The sequence below is a fragment of the Arvicanthis niloticus genome, chromosome 21, assembly GCF_011762505.2.
Source record: "Arvicanthis niloticus isolate mArvNil1 chromosome 21, mArvNil1.pat.X, whole genome shotgun sequence".
Lineage (NCBI taxonomy): Eukaryota > Metazoa > Chordata > Mammalia > Rodentia > Muridae > Arvicanthis > Arvicanthis niloticus.
Window position 1 is genome coordinate 18,643,739 of NC_047678.1, and position 14,891 is coordinate 18,658,629.

Sequence of the window (14,891 nt, forward strand, 5' to 3'; positions counted from 1 at the left end):
CGATCCGTTGGCCGCAGCCTCGAGTGGCGGGGTGGGAGTGGTAATCTTCTTCTATTCCTATTACTGTTAGGTTTGGTCTTTTATAGTGTCTCAGATTTCCTGGGTATTTTGTGTTAGGAAAACACACAAAAAATTCTATTTATTTATTTGTTTGCTCATTTGTTTATTTGTTTATTTATTTACCCAATGTATCAGCACCTGAGATTCTCTCTTCCACCTCTTGCATTCTGTTGTTGTATTCTTTCTTTTCCATTCCCTTACCTAGGTTTTCCATCTCCAGGTTTCCCTCAGTTTCTGTTTTCTTCATTTCTTCTATTTCCACTTTCAGATCTTGAATAGTTTTATTCATTTCCTTCACCTGTTTGATTGTATTTTCCTGTGTTAAGGAATTTATTTCATCTTTGAAGGCCTCTATCATCTTCATAAGATTGGATTTAAGGTCATTTTCTTGTGCTTTAGCTGTATTAGACTATCCAGGACTTGCTATAGGAGGGTAGCTGGGCTCTGTTGGTATCATAGCCCTGGCTATTGTTGATTGTGTTATACTGACTTCTAGCCATCTGGGTTTTGTGGTTATTATAGGTTTAGATGCTAATTTCTGAGTTTATCTTTGTTGGATGGGGCAGGGGAGGTTGTTTTGTTTTTACGATGTTTTCCCCCTTTCGTTTCTGTTTCCTTTTGGGCTTCTGGCCTGAAAGGTTTGGGGGTTCTGATGACCAGCAAGTCTTTAGGTCCAGTAGAATGTCTTCCCTGGGGTTTTGTGGCCTGTGTGGCTTCTGGGGTTTGGTGGTAATGTTGCCTTTGGGGTCCTAGATATTTTAATGTTCTTTTGTTAAGTACATGTATGCTAAAGGCTGTTGTGTCTTCCAGAGGATTGAACCCCTTTATCATTTTTCATACTCTTTTTTTATACACAACAGGAACTGTTATTCAAGTCTGCCCTTTCTGAAAACTGCTACCCTGGCTTTCTTCTCATTAGTATAGGCATGGGATACTCCTTTATATCCTTCCTCTGCCTTTTGGTTGATTGTTTCATATTTATATTTCAAATAGCTTTTCATAGACAAAATAGAGTCTCAGTCTTATTTTTGAAGCCACTCAGATAATGTCTTTTTGATTTTTTTTCATATTTATTTATTTCCTGTAAATCTGAATGTGCATGCACACATGGCACATGTTCCACGGTGTGTGTGAAAGACAGAAGAATTGGCTCTCTTCTTCCAACGTGTGGATTCCAGGGATCAAAAGCAGGTCTTCAAGTGTGGCACTTAGCACTCTGTCGAGTGATCCATCTCACTGATCTGACAACGGCTTCCAATTGATGTGTTTAGATCACTGACATTTGAAGTAGATTATTGGTTGAATCAATATTATCTACCACATTTACTGCTGGTTTTACTCACTTTACTCCTACCTTCGTAGTTTAAATTAAGCACTTTATATACTTCCATTTATAAGGCATTAAATTCCATTTGCTACTTTTTATTCTTTTTAATAGTTGCAATATATACATTTTTAACCAGTCTGTGTCTGCTTTCTCTTTTTTGCTTTTTGTTTGGTTGGTTGGTTGATTGGTTTTGGTGTTGTTGTTGTTGCTTTCCTTTCTTATTTTGAAAAACAAGAAATGTAAGTTGGCCTCAAATTCTCAATCTTCCTGTCTCAGTCTCCTGGATACTAGGATTATAATTCTTCCTTTGTTTTCTCCCTATCTTTCTCCCCTTCCCTCTTCCTTCTCCTCCTTCTCTGTTTCTGCCCCTTCTCCTCCTCCCCTCCTGTCCCTCCTCCTTTTTACCTACCCCTCCTCCTTCTCCCATCTTCCTCCTCCCCCCTTCCGTTCCTTTCTCTCTATTTTTGTGCAGGAAATTAAATCCAGGTCTGACGCATGCCAAGCAGGTGCTCCTTCACTTGCCCATGCATCCTGCCCTAGGAGAAGCTTCTTGACATTGGTCTTGGCAATGATTTATTGGATATGACACAAAAGGGATAGCAACAAAAGCAAAATTAGACACGTGATCTATGTTAAAATGCTTCTGCACAGTAATCTACCAAGTAAAACGGTCACCTTCAGAATTCTCATCCTTTGTGAGTAGATACATATATTAAAACTCATCAATTCATATGCATTAACTATGAATTTTCTATTGAAAGAAAACAGTTTTTAAAGAACACCATTAGGAGAGAAGTGAGAAATTTTAATAAGAACCTTAAATGCACTACTTAAAGAGAAAACAACACGGGCTGGTGAGATGGCTCAGTGGTTAAGAGCACTGACTGCTCTTCCAGAGGTCATGAGTTCAAATCCCAGCAACCACATGGTGGCTCACAACCATCCATAATGAGATCTGATGCCCTCATATGGGTGTCTGAAGACAGCTACAGTGTACTTACACAAAATAAATAAATAAATTTAAAAAAAAAAAAGAAAAACAGAGAAAACAACACATAAGAAGTTATGGCAGAAACTTGAATCTAGGTAGCAAAAGGATGAATACTGGAGAAAAATAGTGAAACTATGGTACATTTGAGTTAATGAATTTGCAACTTGTCTGATAGATAAGAATTTGTCCAAAATAACAGCAATGACATATTTAATTTATCCATACAAATATAAACATATCTATGCGTATGTATAAGTGAAATGAATGCCAGTAATGGCACAAAAGGTAAGAGAAAGAGATAGAAAAATTATGCCATATAAATTATTTCCACTATACACGAAGAAATACAGCGTGGTTTGAAAGTGGGCTTAGGAACTTATGAGATGTTACAGGTGCTTGCTGCCAAGCCTGAAGATGGGTTCTTCCCTGGAGTGCACATGGTGAAGGGGAGAGCTAGTTGCTGAAAAAAAAATAACAATTAAGAACACTCTCCAAGAAAAATTGCCCTCCAACAGTAAAAATAAAAATACAATGGGTTTTATTTGTAACTTTTAATATTAAAGTTTAAAATAATTTTAATTAAACTAAAAGTAATAAGGATTTTGCCAGAGAAATAATAATTTAGGATTAGTAACAGACCCATCTTCCAAGAAATGCTAAAGGAAGTTCTTCAAGTCCAAACAAAGAAATTAAATAGGACACAAAAGCATATGAAAAGAACAAAACCCACTCATGACGGTACATGAATAGGCAAAGTACCATAAAACTCTAATGGCAGTACACAAATCACTTTTAATTTACATATAAAAGTCAAAAGATACATTTACTAAGAATAGGAGTCACGAAAATCTGTTAATGGAGACAATATAAAAAGACATGAGTTGTGACATAAGTAGCAAACTTGGAGGGAGCAGGAGTAGAGCTTTTTACATGATCGAAGTTGAGCTGTTGTCAGTTTATATTACTATAATTACTATAATTTTGTAAACCTCATAGAAAGCACAAAGAAAATACTTACGTAAAAATAAAAGACAATGCCCTTTCTTATCAGTAATTAGTTTAATGTAAATGAATTAAATACCTCAGTAAAAAGACATAGACTGACCCAATGGAAAACCTAAAGCGAAATGCTGTCTATGAGAAACTAACTTACATTTAAGAATATACATACATGGTGCACACCTTTAAGTCCAGCAACTGGAAGGCAGAGGCAGGCAGATCTCTAGGTTTGAGGCCAGCCTGGTTTGTAAAGTATGTTTCAGAACAGACATGGCTGTTTCTCTGTGTACAGAGAAACCCTGTCTCAAAATAAATAGATAAATAGATAGATGGATGATGATAGATAGATAGATAGATAGATAGATAGGTGATAGAAGAAAAAGAATGTACATGGGCTGAAAATGAATAGCTGATAGAAGAAAAAGAACATAGGCTGAAAATGAAAGGATAAATGATTATATCTAGTAAAGATGATAAGCAAAAGTGAAAGCTTTGGCTCTGCCTCACTGGACAACACAAATTTTGAGTAAGAAACTGGCGTAGGAAACTATGAGCACATAACACAACAATTAAGCATCAATTACTCAGTAAGGGGCAGTAATTACAAACAGTACGTGTCCTAGTGAATACCTAAATATACAAAGCATATTTGAACAGCACTATACATTTATATACATACAGGGAGAGAACAAGAGAGAGAGAGAGGAGAAGATAGAGAGATAGCAAAAGAGAGAGGAGAAAGAGGGAGAGAGGAGAAAGAGAGAGAGAGAGAGAGAGAGAGAGAGAGAGAGAGAGAGAGAGAAACAGACTTCAACAACCTAGTTTCATCCTAGAACATTCTGGCAAAAAAAAAAAAAAAAAAAAAAAAAAAAAAAAAAAAAAAAAAAAAAAAAAAAAAGCCAAGCAAGAAAAAACACACTTACACAGCACTGCAGACGAAATGAACCTCATAGACATGCAGAACATTAGACCCAAATATCCTCTCAGGCACATATGGCATTCCCCAGGACAAAGCAAAGGTGACAAAACAAAACCTCGATACTTTAAGAACCCTGAATTTACACTAAATATCTTTTTCCAGCCACAATGAAATAAAAAGCACAGATTGACAACAGGAGGAAAATCAGAAAGTTCACATATACAAACGAAACAGCACACTGTTAACAAATGGGACAAAAAGAATATCAAAGGGGGAACTGTAAAATACATGGACAAAAATGAGATGGAAGCACCACATACCAAAACCTACAGAATTCAGAAAGTGCAACCAGGGAGTTCATGTTAATAACTTTCCATCACAAAGGAGGAAAGGTCTCACTCAATGAACTGGACACCCAGAGGAACTAAAAAGACAAAAAACACAAAGATCAGAGGAAGGAAAGAAATCAAGATCGCAGCAGAAATAAACGAGAAAAAATATAGAAGACAATAGAAAAATGTCAATGGAACGCAAAGGGGCTTTGATTTCTGAGGCTGTTTTCATTTCAAAGATAAATGAAACCAACAAATCTTTTGCTAGAGTCAACTAAAAAAAAAAATAGAGAACAGTCAAATAAATAAAATCAGGATGAAAGAGGAGGCATTTCGGCTGAGGCCAAATACATAAACAAGATCATAAATACTGCTACCAACTGCATACCAACCAATTGGATAACGTTGAAATGAACAAATGCCTAGCTATGTTCAACCAGCTCAAACCGAATCAAACAGAAATCAACACTCCGAACAGACTAAAGCTGAGGAGGAAAATTTCCTCAGTCTGCGTTCACCCAAGGGAGTCTCTATTGTCTTTCACTTGTAAAAAATTATCTCACAGACTACCGTTCTAGGCTGACATCGTCTCCCCCCAGTGCTAAGCAATCCCTTCTTCTTACCTGGGCGTTTTTACTTATTTATCTATTTTGTCTTTCACACGGCTCAAAAGGACAACATGCTGTCTTAGAAATAAACATGGAGTGGTTAATAAAACTCAACATATCCACTATCTTAACTGATATTCTTAGTTTGGGGAGGGGGCTAAGAACTTCCAAAGTATAATATTTTAATAGATCCATAAATAGTAGAATATGTTAATTTTAGCCCTGTATTATTAGCTTGTTCACACACTTGTCCTTCAGTTTGCTCTCTTTAAACTCCCCCCCCCCACTCCACTTGTGAGTAGTAAGGACCATCGTATCCTTCGTTTCTGTCACTTATTCAGGTCATGAGGCTTGAGAGGCTGACTTAGAGTCTCTCTTACCTTTTTTCCTATGTCACACATTTACTGTCCTCTGTCATCTTTAGAGGTTTCATTCACCTTTGAAATTCTTACAGTTTGAAATGTATAACTACATGCAGGTGAACAGCAATTCCTTTCAACCTAATCCCTAGGTTTCCTGGATCTATGAAATAGAGTCTGTTCTGAATTCGGGGAAAGCCTCAGTTATTATTGTATCCATATTTCTTCATCCCTTCCTCTCTTTATTGTCCTTCTGGTGTTTTTGTTATACATACACACATACACACACATATGTATATATATACATATATATATACATATATATACATATATATTTGTTATATATGTATGTATGTGTATATATATGTGTATGTGTGTGTGTGTGCGTGTGTGTGCACACACACAATCATTCCACAGCTTTTGAATATTCTGTTTCTTTTCCTTTTTTCCCCTAGTCTTTTTACTCTGTGAGTCTGGAACATTTCATCTGAGATGGCTCAAACTCTGTGATTCATTTCTCAGCTACATTCAGGCTCCCAATAAGCCATCAAGTACATCCCAAAGTCTGTCGCAGTGTTTTGTTCCTAGCGTTTCTGTTGTTGTGTTCTGTCTGGCATTTCTTTTGCAGTGTGTTGTTGGTTAGTTTTTTGTCAACAGCATCCTCCATGGTCTCTGCTTCAGCTCCTGCCCCCAGCTTCCTGCTTTGGCTTCCCTCAAAGATGGACTGTAACCTGTAAGCCAGTTTCCTTCCCAAGTTGCTTTTGGTCACTCATGGTGTTTATCAGAGCGAAAAAAGCTAACTGGGACAGAAATTGGTCCCAGCGATGTGGGGTATTGCTGTGACTAGATATGCTGTTTTTCTCTTGAGGAAGGATTGTGGAAACACTTTAACCATTGGTCTCAAAAAGTCCCTGAGCGCTGTGTACTTACTGGACTGTTTTGTGGGAGCTTGGAAGATTAGAACGTGGAGGAAAATGCAGGTAATGGAGGCTCAACTTGTGAAGTTTCAGGGAAAGTTTGAGATTCTCCAAGATTCTATCAGAGCACTTTGTGTGATATTTTGTATTAAGATCCCATGGTTTCTGCTCGTCTGGGGTTACAGGATCAGCTGTGATTAACAGATCAGCGGCGATGAAGTGAAACCTTTGCTTTACAGAGATAGTCTAAGCTGATTAGATGGTCATGAAAAATCATCTGTGACTAATAAGAGATCACAATCATTTACATGATATCAATGGGAGGTATTTCCTCAGGCTCATCACATGGAAGCTGTGACCCAGAGAAGGCCACCCATCAAGCTGATAGCAGAACTTGGAAAATAATGTCTAAGTTCCCCGATGGTATTGGTTCTAAGATAGTCATCTAAGGAGTCATGGAAAAAGACTGAGGTTTGGTATCCTTGGCAGGTCAGAGTCTCCCTGAAGATAAGTGTGGTCATTGTTGAAGGTCCGGCTTCAGTTTCAACGGAGACCTCAGTTTCTTGGAAATTCCAAGACTGTGGGATGACCACTGAGGACAACAGCAGGTGTGGCTTGAATCAGGTCTGAGCCTAAGTGACAAACTGCATGTTTTATGAATAGGAGAGTCAGAGAAATGGAGCCCAGAAAATCCTGAGTCCCAGATATTGGAAGCAGGATTTGATTTTCACTGTTGAACTTTGGTTTTGCTGTTGTAACTATATCCTGGTTTTTCCCTTTTGAAATAAGAAAATATGCAGCTTATTTGGGATTTTATAGGAGACTAAGGTTAAGAGTTAGGACTTTCAAAGAAAACAGATTTTTAAGTCATTAAACTTTTTTTTCAGACTTAATCCATTTATTTTTCTTGTATAAAAACCTTTATGTGGTAGCCACAGCTGGAGCCTGGGTCCTCTGAACAGAGACTCTGGTGTGGGTCTTCACAAGATTATCAGTGAATTCCTGTTAAGGAGACTTGGTGAACACAGTCTCATTCCAGAGGTCGGGGGTCAGGTAGCTGTAAGTCTTGGAGATGGCATCAAAGGTGGCCTTGGCAAAGTTGCCCAGGGCGGCAGTGCAGGCCCTGGCTGAAGTGTAGCAGTGGTCTATGCCGGCCATCATCAGTAGCTTCTTGGGCACAGGAGCAGAGACAATGCCAGTGCCTCTGAGGGTGGGGATGAGACGCACCAGCCCAGAGCCACAGCGGCCTGTCACCTTGCATGGAACAGTGTGGGGTTTGCCAATCTTGTTCCCCCAATAGCCTCTTCGCACAGGGACAGTGGAGAGCTTGACCCCTCGGATGGCAGTGGCAACTTCCTTGGAGCACTTAACACCAAGACCAACGTGACATTGTAGTCCTCAATAGCAATAGTGACAAAAGCCTTGAACCTGGTCCACTGGCCAGCCCGAGTCTGCTTCTGGACTGGCATGATCTTCAGAACCTCATCCTTTAGGGATGCACCCAGGAAAAAGTCAATGATCTCAGACGCCTTAATGGGCAGGGAAAACAAGTAGATCTCCTCCAAGGACTTGATCTTCATGTCCTTAACTAGGCAGCCCAGCTTGGTGACAGGGATCCACTCCTTGTCTTCAGCTTTTCCTCCACGAGCTCCGCGGCCTTGACCACGGCCACGGCCACGGCCTCAACCAGGACCGCGGGCCCCTAAGACCGCTGCCAAATCCTCCGCGGAAGCCACCGCGGGCCCCTAAGACCGCTGCCAAATCCTCCGCGGAAGCCACCGCGGCCTCCTAATCCTGGGCCCCCAGGTCCTCTGGGTCCTCCCGCTGCACCGGTGTCATCCGCCACTTGGTGTTTTCCCGAAGAAGAAGAAGCGTCATTAAACTTTTAAAAGATTATGGGATCTTTGAAGTTTTACATTTTGATACTAAAAGGAGACCTTGAGAGTTAACAAGAAATAAAAGATTATAGTTTAATCGTGGTGCGTTTGTAGTTCAAGTTGACAAGGGGTTAACTGTGTTATTTACTATTTTGTAAACTTGACACAATCTGGGGTCATCTGAGAAGAGGGAGCCTCACTTGAGTCTCCTCCTTCAGACTGCCCTGTGAACAAGACTGTAACCATTTTCTTGACTATTGGCTAATGCAGGAGGGTCCCGCCAACTCTTCATGGTGCCAGGCCTACGCAGATGGTCCAAGATCATGTAAGAAAGCAAGCTGAGGAAGCTATGAGAAACAAGACAGTAGGTAGTGTTTCTTCACGGCCTCTGCTTCAGTTCCCACCTCCAGGTTCCTGCATGAGGTCCTGACTTGACTTGCCTTGCCTTTAAGATGGCTTGTAACTTGGGAGTTAAATAAGCCCTTTCTCCTCAACTGTCCTTTGGTCACAGTGTTTATCACAGTGACAGGAGAACTAACAAGGACATGCAGAGACTGTTACATCTCTGCATCTGTGTGAGGCTTTCTCACGTGTCTGCTGCAGCGTGCTACCTCTAGCATGCCTACTACAGTGTGTTATGTCTGACATGCCTGTTGCACCTTTTCATCTCTGTCTCTGCTGCAGTCTGCTGTAACTAGCATGTACGTTGCAGTGGTTCTAGCATTTCTCTAGCAGTGTGTGTATCTCCAGCATTTCTGATGCAATGTTATTTTTAGCGTTTCTTTCTTTGATTTTTTTTTTTAAATCTATCTCTCTAATTGCATTGCCCACTTGTTCTTGCATGCTATCTACTTTATCAATTAATAGCCCCGATTATTAATTATAGTTTAAATTTCTGTCTGACAGTCTAACATCCCTATTGTACATGGGTCCGTTTTCAATCTTCCTGTCTTCGTTCTGCCTTTCTCTTTTCCCCTGGCCATGACTTACTGACTGCTGAAGTAAGTTGTGAAATCGAGGAATGGTCTGATAGTGTATAAGTAGGTCTTTTAGGAACCTGGCTCAGTAGACTATCAAATTATGTGTTTTTCATTTCCCCATTTTCTGATAGGAAAGTATAGCTTTAGTGGTCCAGAATTAAATTGAGTATTTACCTTCGACTACATGGTAGGCTAAAGTATGGTGGTTTGAATGAGAAACGCCCTCCATAGGCTCGTGTATTTGAATAGTTGGTCCCCAGCTGTTAGAGCTGTTTTGAGAGATTATAGAAACTTTAAAAGATGGAGTCTTGGTGCAAGATGAATGTCACATGGAAATGAAATGTGAACACCCAGCCTCTTGCTCTTTGACATGCCCTTCCAGCCATTGTGGACTGCAGATCTCTGGAACCATAAACCAAAAATGAACTCTCTTTCTTCCTTATGTTGCTTTAGATCACGGGATTTACCACAGTGGCAGAGGAGCACCTGACGTAGCTGAGGAGAGCTGAAGTTAGCTATTTCCCATTCTCCACGTCAGTTCGGTTTTGACAAAAATCCCCACAGCTAGAAAACGATTAAGATATACAAAGAAGGAGACGATTCAGACAAATAAAGACCAGATGAAAAGGGAAACACATTCCCATTTGGGCTCTTGTGTGAAGAACAGAGTCTGGCTGCAAACAAAATGGCTTCTTCCCTGCCATGCCAACAGAAACATGGGGAGCTTTTTCTATAGCACTCACTGTGGGAGCATAGTAGAGATCTCCAGGAACCCAAACTCAAGAATGTCGAGCTCGCTCTCCGGTGCCTGGGATCTCTCACGGTTGCTCATGTTGAGCCTCTAGCGTCCCGCCACTGACACCCATCTCTGCTCACCCAGATGCTGATATCTCTAGAGATTTCTAAACACGTGGTTCTGTTTTAGTAAGCTGGGTTCTGTGTCCACTTGCTTGTCTTCCCATGTTGGGTCCTGGCACCTGCTATCACATACCTAAGAAGAGCTGTTGGTTTTCACATTCTCAGCTCTTTACTTGCTAGAATAAGGTGCTGGTGACTTCCACACTTTGGGCATGCTGGACTGAAATCCTGAAGATATGGAGATTCTAGCTAAAAAGGACCCTCACATCTCATTCCTTCAAAGCACATGAGAAGGAAAGACTGTAAACAGAGGCTCTAGGTGACAGATGTCTAAGGAACAGGACAAGTCTGATGGGACCACAACTCAGGCCTCTCTTTTGTGGGCAACCTTGATAAAATATGAGGACCTAAATTTTATTCATCCAAATAAAAAGCCCAATGTAATGCCAGATCATGCAGGGCAAGGACCTGCCTTAGGTAAGCTGCTCTTTAATTTTCTCTCTGAAGGCAGACTCTCACTTGTTCAATCAACTTCGTTTTCTGTCACTCAGACAGGCAGCAATGAAATAGTGTTCAGAAAAATTACATTCCCAGCAATTTCGGAGCGTGCTTGGCTCATGAAGCATGCACACAATCGCTACTTCATAAAAGTTTGATAAATGAGATGCAAAATATATGGCTCCTTCCTCTGAACAGTGTAGGGGGCTTTATTCCAAGGGTCATTTTGGATAATGAAAAACACGATTAATGAGTTTGATTAAAGGATTCATTAACAGTGGAGAATGTTTAGAAAGGAAAAAGAAGAGTGTTCGCCTGGGAGTATCAAGCAAGCAAGCAAGTCAGTCAGCTTAAAGCTGTAACAGTTTGGCTTTGAGGGAACTAGCTTTTGGGATGTGCTCAGGTCCCTGGACCTTGGGCAAGTACGTAGAGACCTTGGGCAAGTCTCAGACCCACCATCTGCTTTACTGTGCTTAACAGAGGAACTGAGATTCTAAACTGTGCTTCCTGAAAGTTTACATGTTTCAGGGGCTGATGTTTGCTGTAAAGACTAGCCCCTTGAGTCGAATGTCTAATAGGACACTCAGAATAAAATTAATGGTAATTGTGATGATTTGCATATGCTTGGCCCAGGGAGTGGCACTGTTAGAAAATGTGGCCCTGTTGGGTTAGGTGTGGTCTTGTTGGAGTAGGGGTGTCACTGTGGGTGTGGGCTTTCAGACAAACTTTCTAGCTGCCTGGAAGTCAGTCTTCCACTAGCAGCCTTCAGGTGAAGATGTAGAACTCTCAGCTCTGCCTGCATTATGCCTGCCTGGACCCTGCCACACTCTAACCTTGATGATTGTAGACTGAACCTCTGAACCTATAAGCTAGCCACAATTAGATGTTGTCCTTATAAGAGTTGCTTTGGTCATGGTGTCTGTTCACAGCAGTAAAACTGTAAGACAGTAATAGCGTTTCTATATAGGAATCTAGTGTTTGACCACAGTAAAGAGGGTAGTATTTGGACAGTTGGGCAGGTTCCATCTTAAATGATCATCTCAAACTTCCATAAAAATAAAGGCACACATACAAGTGTTGGTCTGAATCTGTGCAAATCCACACAGGGTTTATGTGGGCATTTTGTATGTGTTTATGCATAAGTATGCATGAATATGCATGTGAATGTCAGTGGGTAAATGTGTGAGTTTGGTTGTCTACATGAATCAGTAGCTTCGTGAATGTGTGGATGAGCATACAAGTGACTGTGTACTCATTGGTATGACTGTGGTGCATGTGTGTATACAAGCATGCATGTGTGCTTAAATGGACATATATGTATGTGTGCACAGATGAGGATGTGGGGTGTGTCTGTGCATTTGTAGATGTAAGATTGTGTCATGGCACGTAGGTACAGGTTGTGCATATTACACCCCTTGGACTGCCCTGCCTCGCTCCCCCACTGGTAAGTGTGTTCTGCCTCCCGCTGGCCTATTCCTTTATGCGTTCTGTCTTTATAATATCTCTCTGGGGTGCAGTAACCAGAGGTCATTTAACAATGCACCTTGCAGATACACATAGAGCAACTTGTAAAAACATTTAAGAGAGTGGTGTTTTAAGCAAGAAACCTCAGTACTACACAGTAGTCCTCTGCTGAACTCATTCATATTTTGCTGGGGAACTGAAAAGAGCAAGTTTTCAGAGGAGGCCAACTGGACCCCAGGACTGAATAGCTTGTCAGTTGTGAGAAAACATCTTATAATTAGAAGAGAGACCAATTATTTCCATGACACAACTATATTATTAACCCATAAAGGCTTCCATTCTTTAAAATGACTGAATATTTTATGCATGAAGACCTGGATATAGTTGAGCTGAGTCGACTCCAGATTTAACTATGAAAAGTAAACACTTTCCGCAGGATGAGTTAAGGACATGTGATCGGAAGGATTCAGTGTCCTTGCATCTGAATAAGCATGTGAAAACACTAGCCAAGTCCTCACCACGTTCTGAATTTAAAAATGCATCTGTGGAAGGAGAGCCTGGCATTCTGGGAAGAGAATGATTGGTTCATGGAGAGTCATTCCAAGAAGGGAAAAGATACTAATAGGCTAGGAGACAGAAGGTAAGTTTCCTCAATTTCAGTTTTTAGCTTCGCTTCTGGACATAGCAGATGCTGAAATGTTTAGTTTTGCAAATTCAATAAATGCATCCCTGGATGAATTAATCAATTGATAAGTAAAAGGAGGCTTATAGAGCAGCCTGCATTAAGCTCAACCTGTCAAAGGTACATTGTCCTTTAGCTCCCATGCTCCCCCAGCATCACAGTTTCCCAGAATGCTCTGATACAGTGAACAAACCTACAGGACTGGATCCCACAGGTGTGAGGATTCAGCCCTTGCTGCTGCTGCAGTGACTGTTGGACTCATTTTGAAGATGTCTGAGAGGGTGATTCCACTCACTGTTGTTGAACAACAAAGGGCAGAAGTTAGGATACCAATCAGAGATGAGAGGCCCATCGCTTTCTGTGAGGCACCTGAGTCCTGCTAAAAGACCTGTTAACTCTGAGTTGGTACACAACCTGTGTAAGTGTGTGCCTTCCCAAGGTTCTAAGTCTTGATCTTTAGTTAGAAACAAGATTTCTAGAGATAGACATCATAGTATATGGAACAATTTTTGTCATCTATAAACAGAGGAAGAATATTTATAAACTATTATAGAGGAATCTCTGCGCTAAATTAAGTGCAAAAACAAGGTAGAAAATATGTATTATGCTATCGTCGACAGAAAAAGTGCTTATAAATGCATAGAAAATATTCACTGAAATTTAAAGTCTTTAATGTATTCTCTCAATATGCTTTGCTTCACAGGTTTAATTTTTGAACCACGTAAATATTGTATATAAGGAAAAATTAAATTTTAGAAAAATAATTCCTAAAACTCAAAATGTAAATTAAATAAATAAACCTAAGTATATTCAGTGGTTAGACTAGTCACCCAGGCAGACTCTGTTTGAAATGCCTTATAATCCCTCAACCTCTGGTAGAATACATCCTAAGAACAGAAATAACTACAAACTTTATCTTTTGCTTTGTTTATTCATACCATTTCTTTGGCTTTTGTTTTAAATTCTTCCTTATTTTTGAAAGTGTGGTGCTTATATAATCATTTATTGTGATTATATTTGCTCAGTCCTTGCTGCCATCTGATATCTCTTTCTGTTAGATATCAGATTCACTGATATACAACCTTCATTTCACTGGCTATACAACCAGAAAGAAAAGCGAACAACTCATACTGCAGTGATCATTAACAGGTATAGCCCCTCTGGAAGGGGTGGAGCCTCACGGGCACCTCCCTTATCCATGATGGAATGTTTCATGGCCCAGTCTTGTGTAGATATCCACAGAAGCTGTATATTTGTGATCAAAATGACAAGGTCACACATAGATGGCAGCATTTCCTGATAGTCTTCCATGTCCTCTGGCTCCTAAATTCTTTTCACCTTGTTTTTCTTTCTTTTGTTTCTTGTTTGTTTGTTTGGGTTTTTTTTTTTTTTTTTTTTTTTTGGTTTTGTTTTTGGTTTTTTTTTTTTTTTTTTTTTTTTTTTTGCCTTTGCCAAAGCCTTGCTTTGTAGTCCTGGGTGACCTCAAATTCCCAATTGCAATCTTGCCTATACCTCCAAGTGCTTGAATAAAGGCATCTAGCCAGTAATTTTTAAATTGAGTGTAAGTGTTTTTGACGAGGAATTGGTAGTGCTGTTTGCACAGTTATGCTTTGGCAGTTTGTGTGCGTGTGTTACAATAAAGCACATGAGTAATTATGTAGTGACAGTGAAAAATGATGTGTTCACTAAGGAAGGAAAAGCATATAGACAGATGATCAATGAGGCTAAGTAAAATCCTATAGCCCTAAATCTGGGTGAGTAACAGCAGAATTAACTCACAATAAATTTAACTTTAATATATTTACTTATGCATTCGTGTCTCCTTGCTTCTGTTCATTAAGAAGGCCTGGAAATAAGGGCTAATGCATGGCACAGAGCTCTGTACATGCTCATTTTCTCACTAAATGAATCTGGAAATTCTTGGAGAAATGCTTAATGACACGTCTGGGATGAGATCTGTATGAGACAATTTGGGGACATTTTCTAGAACTTGAATAGCAAGAAAACACTCAAAAGCTTC

General features: G+C 40.0%; 1 pseudogene; it reads right to left on the reverse strand.

Moving 5' to 3' along the window:
- Positions 1 to 7,424: 7,424 nt before the first annotated feature.
- LOC117693655 (small ribosomal subunit protein uS5 pseudogene) lies at positions 7,425 to 10,201 on the reverse strand (annotated as a pseudogene).
- Between the last annotated feature and the right edge of the window lie 4,690 nt (positions 10,202 to 14,891).